Below are 7,002 nucleotides of genomic sequence, written 5' to 3'. Positions count from 1 at the left end.
CAATAAAAGCTCTTTAGGCCAGGAAGGAATGGCAAAACATACTTAAAGTGATGAAAGAAAATAACCTACAGCCCAGATTACTGTACCCAGCAAAGATCTCATTCAAATACGAAGGAGAAATCAAAAGCTTTACAGACAAGCAAAAGCTTAGAGAATTCAGCACCACCAAACCAGCTCTCCAACAAATGCTAAAGGATATTCTCTAGACAGGAAACATAAAAAGGGTGTATAAACCTGAACCCAAAACAATAAAGTAAATGGCAATGGGATCATACTTATCAATAATTACCTTAAACATAAATAGGTTGAATGCCCCAACCAAAAGGCAAAGACTGGCCGAATGGATACAAAAACAAGATCCTTATATATGCTGTCTACAAGAGACCCACCTCAAAACAAGGGACACATACAGACTGAAAGTGAAGGGCTGGAAAAAGATATACCATGCAAATAGAGACCAAAAGAAAGCAGGAGTGGCAATACTCATATCCAATAAAATAGACTTTAAAACAAAGGCTGTGAAAAGAGACAAAGAAGCCCACTACATAATGATCAAAGGATCAATCCAAGAAGAAGATATAACAGTTATAAATATATATGCACCCAACATAGGAGCACCGCAATATGTAAGACAAATGCTAACAAGTATGAAAGGGGAAATTAACAATAACACAATAATAGTGGGAGACTTTAATACCCCACTCACACCTATGGATAGATCAACTAAACAGAAAATCAACAAATAAATGCAAACTTTAAATGATACAATAGACCAGTTAGACCTAATTAATATCTACAGGACATTTCACCCCCAAACAATGAATTTCACCTTTTTCTCAAGTGCTCACGGAACCTTCTCCAGGACAGATCACATCCTGGGCCATAAATCTAACCTTGATAAATTCAAAAAAATCGAAATCATTCCAAGCATCTTTTCTGACCATAATGCAGTAAGATTAGATCTCAATTACAGGAGAAAAACTATTAAAAATTCCAGCATATGGAGGCTGAACAACACGCTTCTGAATAACCAACAAATCACAGAAGAAATAAAAAAAGAAATCAAAATATGCATAGAAATGAATGAAAATGAAAACACAACAACCCAAAACCTGTGGGACACTATAAAAGCAGTGCTAAGAGGAAAGTTCATATCAATACAGGCATACCTCAAGAAACAAGAAAAAAGTCAAATAAATAGCCTAACTCTACACCTAAAGCAACTAGAAAAGGAAGAAATGGAGAACCCCAGAGTTAGTAGAAGGAAAGAAATCTTAAAAATTAGGGCAGAAATTAATGCAAAAGAAACAAAACAGACCATAGCAAAAATCAACAAAGCTGAAAGCTGGTTCTTTGAAAGGATAGATAAAATTGACAAACCATTAGCCAGACTCATCAAGAAGCAAAGAGAGAAAAATCAAATCAATAAAATTAGAAATGAAAATGGAGAGATCACAACAGACAACACAGAAATACAAAGGATCATAAGAGACTACTACCAGCAATTATATGCCAATAAAATGGACAACGTGGAAGAAATGGACAAATTCTTAGAAAAGTACAACTTTCCAAAACTGAACCAGGAAGAAATAGAAAATCTTAACAGACCCATCACAAGCACAGAAATTGAAACTGTAATCAGAAATCTTCCAGCAAACAAAAGCCCAGGTCCAGATGGCTTCACAGCTGAATTCTACCAAAAATTTCGAGAAGAGCTAACACCTATCCTACTCAAACTCTTCCAGAAAATTGCAGAGGAAGGTAAACTTCCAAACTCATTCTATGAGGCCACCATCACACTATTACTAAAACCTGACAAAGATGCCACAAATAAAGAAAACTACAGGCCAATATCACTGATGAACATAGATGCAAAAATCCTTAACAAAATTCTAGCAATCAGAATCCAACAACACATTAAAAAGGTCATACACCATGACCAAGTGGGCTTTATCCCAGGGATGCAAGGATTCTTCAATATCCGCAAATCAATCAATGTAATTCACCACATTAATAAACTGAAAAATAAAGGCCATATGATTATCTCAATAGATGCAGAGAAGGCCTTTGACAAAATTCAACATCCATTTATGATAAAAACTCTCCAGAAAGCAGGAATAGAAGGAACATACCTCAACATAATAAAAGTTATATATGACAAACCCACAGCAAACATTATCCTCAATGGTGAAAAATTGAAAGCATTTCCCCTAAAGTCAGGAACAAGACAAGGGTGCCCACTCTCACTACTACTATTCAACATAGTTCTGGAAGTTTTGGCCACAGCAATCAAAGCAGAAAAAGAAATAAAAGGAATCCAAATTGGAAAAGAAGAAGTAAAACTCTCACTGTTTGCAGATGACATGATCCTCTACATAGAAAACCCTAAAGACTCCACCAGAAAATTACTAGAGCTAATCAATGAATACAGTAAAATCAACACACAGAAATCCCTTGCATTCCTATACACTAATAATGAGAAAGTAGAAAAAGAAATTAAGGAAACAATCCCATTCATCATTGCAATGAAAAGAATAAAATACTTAGGAATATATCTACCTAAAGAAACTAAAGACCTGTATATAGAAAACTATAAAACACTGATGAAAGAAATCAAAGAGGACACTAATAAATGGAGAAATATACCATGTTCGTGGATTGGAAAATTCAATATAGTGAAAATGAGTATACTACCCAAAGCAATCTACAGATTCAACGCAATCCCTATCAAACTACCAGCGGTATTTTTCACAGAACTAGAACAAATAATTTCACAATTTGTATGGAAATACAAAAAACCTCGAATAACCAAAGCAATCTTGAGAAAGAAGAATGGAACTGGAGGAATCATCCTGCCTGACTTCAGGCTCTACTACAAAGCCACAGTCATCAAGACAGTATGGTACTGGCACAAAGACAGAAATATAGATCAATGGAACAAAATAGAAAGCCCAGAGATAAATCCACACACCTATGGACACCTTAAAAGGAGGCAAGAATATACAATGGAGTAAAGACAATCTCTTTAACAAGTGCTGCTGGAGAAACTGGTCAACCACTTGTAAAAGAATGAAACTAGATCACTTTCTAACACTGCACACAAAAATAAACTCAAAATGGATTAAAGATCTAAACATAAGACCAGAAACTATAAAAACTCCTAGAGGAGAACATAGGCAAAACACTCCCCGACATAAATCACAGCAGGTGATCCATCTCCCAGAGTACTGGAAATAAAAGCAAAAATAAACAAATGGGATGTAATTAAAATTAAAAGCTTCTGCACAACAAAGGAAACTATAAGCAAGGTGAAAAGACAGCCTTCAGAATGGGAGAAAATAATAGCAAATGAAGCAACTGACAAACAACTAATCTCAAAAATATACAAGCAACTCATGCAGCTCAATTCCAGAAAAATAAACGACCCAATCAAAAAATGGGCCAAAGAACTAAATAGACATTTCTCCAAAGAAAACATACAGATGGCTAACAAACACATGAAAAGATGCTAAACATCACTCATTATTAGAGAAATGCAAATCAAAACCACAATGAGGTACCATTTCACACCAGTCAGAATGGCTGCGATCCAAAAGTCTGCAAGCAATAAATGCTGGAGAGGGTATGGAGAAAAGGGAACCCTCTTACTCTGTTGGTGGGAATGCAAACTAGTACAGTCACTATGGAGAACAGTGGGGAGATTCCTTAAAAAATTGCAAATAGAACTGCCTTATGACCCAGCAATCCCACTGCTGGGCATACACACCAAGGAAATCAGAATTGAAAGAGACACATGTATCCTAATGTTCATCACAGCACTGTTTATAATAGCCAGGACATGGAAACAACCTAGATGTCCATCAGCAGATGAATGGATAAGAAAGCTGTGGTACATATACACAACGGAGTATCACTCTGCCATGAAAAAGAATACATTTGAATCAGTTCTAATGAGATGGATGAAACTGGAGCTGATTATATACAGTGAAGTAAGCCAGAAAGAAAAACACCAATACAGTATACTAACACATACATATGGAATTTAGAAAGATGGTAATGATGACCCTGTATGCGAGACAGCAAAAGAGACACAGATGTGTAGAGCAGACTTTTGGACTCTGAGGGAGAGGGAGAGGGTGGATGATTTGGGAATGGCATGAAACATGTATACTATCATGTAAGAAACGAATCACCAGTCTATGTTCAATGCAGGATACAGGATGCTTGGGGCTGGTGCATGGGGATGATCCAGAGAGATGATATGGGGTGGGAGCTGGGAGGGGGGTTCATGTTTTGGAACTCATGTACACCTGTGGTGGATTCATGTCAATGTATGGCAAAACCAATACAGTATTGTAAAGTAAAATAAAGTAAAAATAAAAATTAAAAAAATATATATTAGTGATGTTGATCTCAGGTGAGCTCTGCCTGCTGTGGCTTGAAGCAGGATCTCAGTTTCTCAGCCAGAGTGTGAAGTCAGGCTACAAGAGTCATTTCCTAGGCAGGTTGATAAGAAGCCTAGGTGTTCCCATGGAGAGAGGGGTCTGGAATTCTCAATGAGGAGGAAAGGACAAACTTTTTTGTCTCTCTACATTCCTTAAGATTATATAACAATCATGTATCCTGCTTGAGGATACTCTCTGGAAAAAACCTTCTGGCTAATCCTGTTATCTTAAGGTGTAAATTATAGGAGTAGGTCTTAAGGACTGGGTCTACTGAGGTCTTTACAACCTCCAGACATTCTTTTGATTCACCGTAATAACTAATTAGAGAGTATATAACTCCATGGCTAACACTAGCAAGGGGGTACTCTTTCTACCCCCTTCTGATGCCTATGTCAGAAGCTTTCTCTATCTCCACTATACTTTAATAAAACTTTATTACACAAAAGCTCTGAGCGATCAAGCCTCGTCTCTGGCTCCAGATTGAATTCTTCTCCTCCAGAGGCCAAGAATCCTGGCGTCTTTGCATCATTCAGCAACAATCTTTCAGCTATGGCAGTATGAGTATGGAATCCTCGCCACTAGACCACTAGGGACCAGTGGCCAGTGACAAGACTTTGGCCCACCAGCTTTGTAGAAATGAATTTCCACATAAAGAAAAGTAGTGACACAAGTCAAGTGTTTAATAGGAGGAAAAAGGGTAGACACACATGTGGGCTCAGAGAGAGTTGCCCCCTTGTGGTCATTTGAATCTCTTATGGGGCATTTCTTCTGGGTTCCCTTTGGCCAATCATGTTGCTTTGTGTGGTTCTGAATCCATATTTGGTATATCTCAGGGTCCTCCCCTGTGTGCACACACATCTCTTAGCCAAGATGGATTCTAGTGAAGAAGTCTATGAGTAGGTTGGCATCACTTACTATGGGGTGGTGTCCCCTCTCTTTTTGACCTCAAAGGTACCTTCTGCACATATGTAGTTGGGAAGGTCTTCTTGAGTTCGAGAATGAGGACTATGTGGGCTTTTATCTTTTATCTAGGCAGGGTTCAGCTTCTCCCTCCTGCTATTTTACAGTATCGGTCCAAAAGGGATGGACTCCAGCTCTTAGTCTGGGGCCTATGTATCTCCTGCCTCAATATCATTACTGCTCAGATGAAGTAGGTGAGGAGCCTGGGGTTCAGAGAGGTGAAAGGACTTAATCAAGATGACTAGTATGTGGTAAGGCAGACTTCTAAACAGGTATTTTGCACAGAGATCTCATTCTTGTCTTCAAGACAGCTGTTGTCCCCTTGACAGCAAAGTGTTAGTCACTCAGTCGTGTCTGACTCTTTGCCACCCCATGGACTGCAGTCCACCAGGCTCCTCTGTCCATGGAATCTTTCAAGCAAGAATACTTTTTGCAAGGAATAATTTCCTTCTCCGGGAAATCTTCCCAACCTAGGGATCAAACCTGGGTCTCTTGCATTACAGGCAGACTCTTTACCATCTGAGTCACCAGGGAAGCCTGTTGTCTTCTTGGGTCCCTCCATTTTCTGTGCCATTCTCTTTCCTCATCCTTCTGTTCCTTGATCCCCTTGATTCTCATGTTCTGTTCATATTGCAGAAGACATTTGGAATAAACCTTCCTCCCATCATGACTCTCCTAAAGGCCTGCATTTGCATCATTTCCACAGCTGGGGACTTATGGCCTGGGAGGAAACCAAGGTAGTTCTGAAAAGCCAAGGCACAGGTGGTGGCCTTATATGTCAGGAGTTACTTAACTTACTCACACACTGGAACTCTTCTCTTCAGTTTCTATACCCTCATGAAGGGTTTATTCACTCAGTGAATAAACACTGTTGGATACAGTCTCTGTTGTTGGTGCTGGGTACAGGGAACAGTGCTAAGTGCTGGGACACTGAGATGGAGAAGGCACGGTCTCTGCCTTTGAGGGGTTTCCAGACTTTTGGCTGAGCTAGCATTTTCAACAACCTAAGTAAAATGATAAATGTGGCAAAGGAGGTGCAACACAAAGGAAAAATGCTTAAGTTACCTTGGAGAAGGAGGTTAAGGTCAAACCAAACTATGAAAAGCTTATTATGAAAATTAGGCTAGAGATTGACAACACTTTGGCCAAGGCAGGCATAGTATAACATCACTTACCTGTAAATGTAGTTGTTGGAACAACTGAAAACTTATGATGTAAGTGCCTCCCTCCAGAGATGATTTGTGTTTGCGTTCTCCAGGGCTCCAGAGGGGTCCTGTTCTAGCACCATCCTTAACAAAGTTCCTGAGGGGAGGTGCCTGGAGCATGGCAGCAAGTCCTTGCAGCTGGTTTCCTTCTTGCTCAGTCTTACCCTGAGAAAGCCCAGTAACTCTAGGAGGGTCCTCTGTGAGACCTCCCACCCTGGCAGGAGAAGGACTGGGCTCTGATTTTTGTCACAAAGCTAGGTCACCAAAAGAAAATGTTGAATATGTTAATTTTATCCTTAGGGTGAAAGTAGCTTTATTACTCTGCTAATCTCTTTTGTTCCTTTTTTTTTTTTTTTTTAATTTTCTCCGTAGTTTTTCTGGCAATTCATATT

Source organism: Budorcas taxicolor, chromosome 3 (assembly GCF_023091745.1).
Source record: "Budorcas taxicolor isolate Tak-1 chromosome 3, Takin1.1, whole genome shotgun sequence".
Taxonomy (NCBI): Eukaryota; Metazoa; Chordata; class Mammalia; order Artiodactyla; family Bovidae; genus Budorcas; species Budorcas taxicolor.
The sequence above is the reverse complement of the archived record's forward strand: the minus strand, read 5'-3'. Positions refer to the sequence as shown.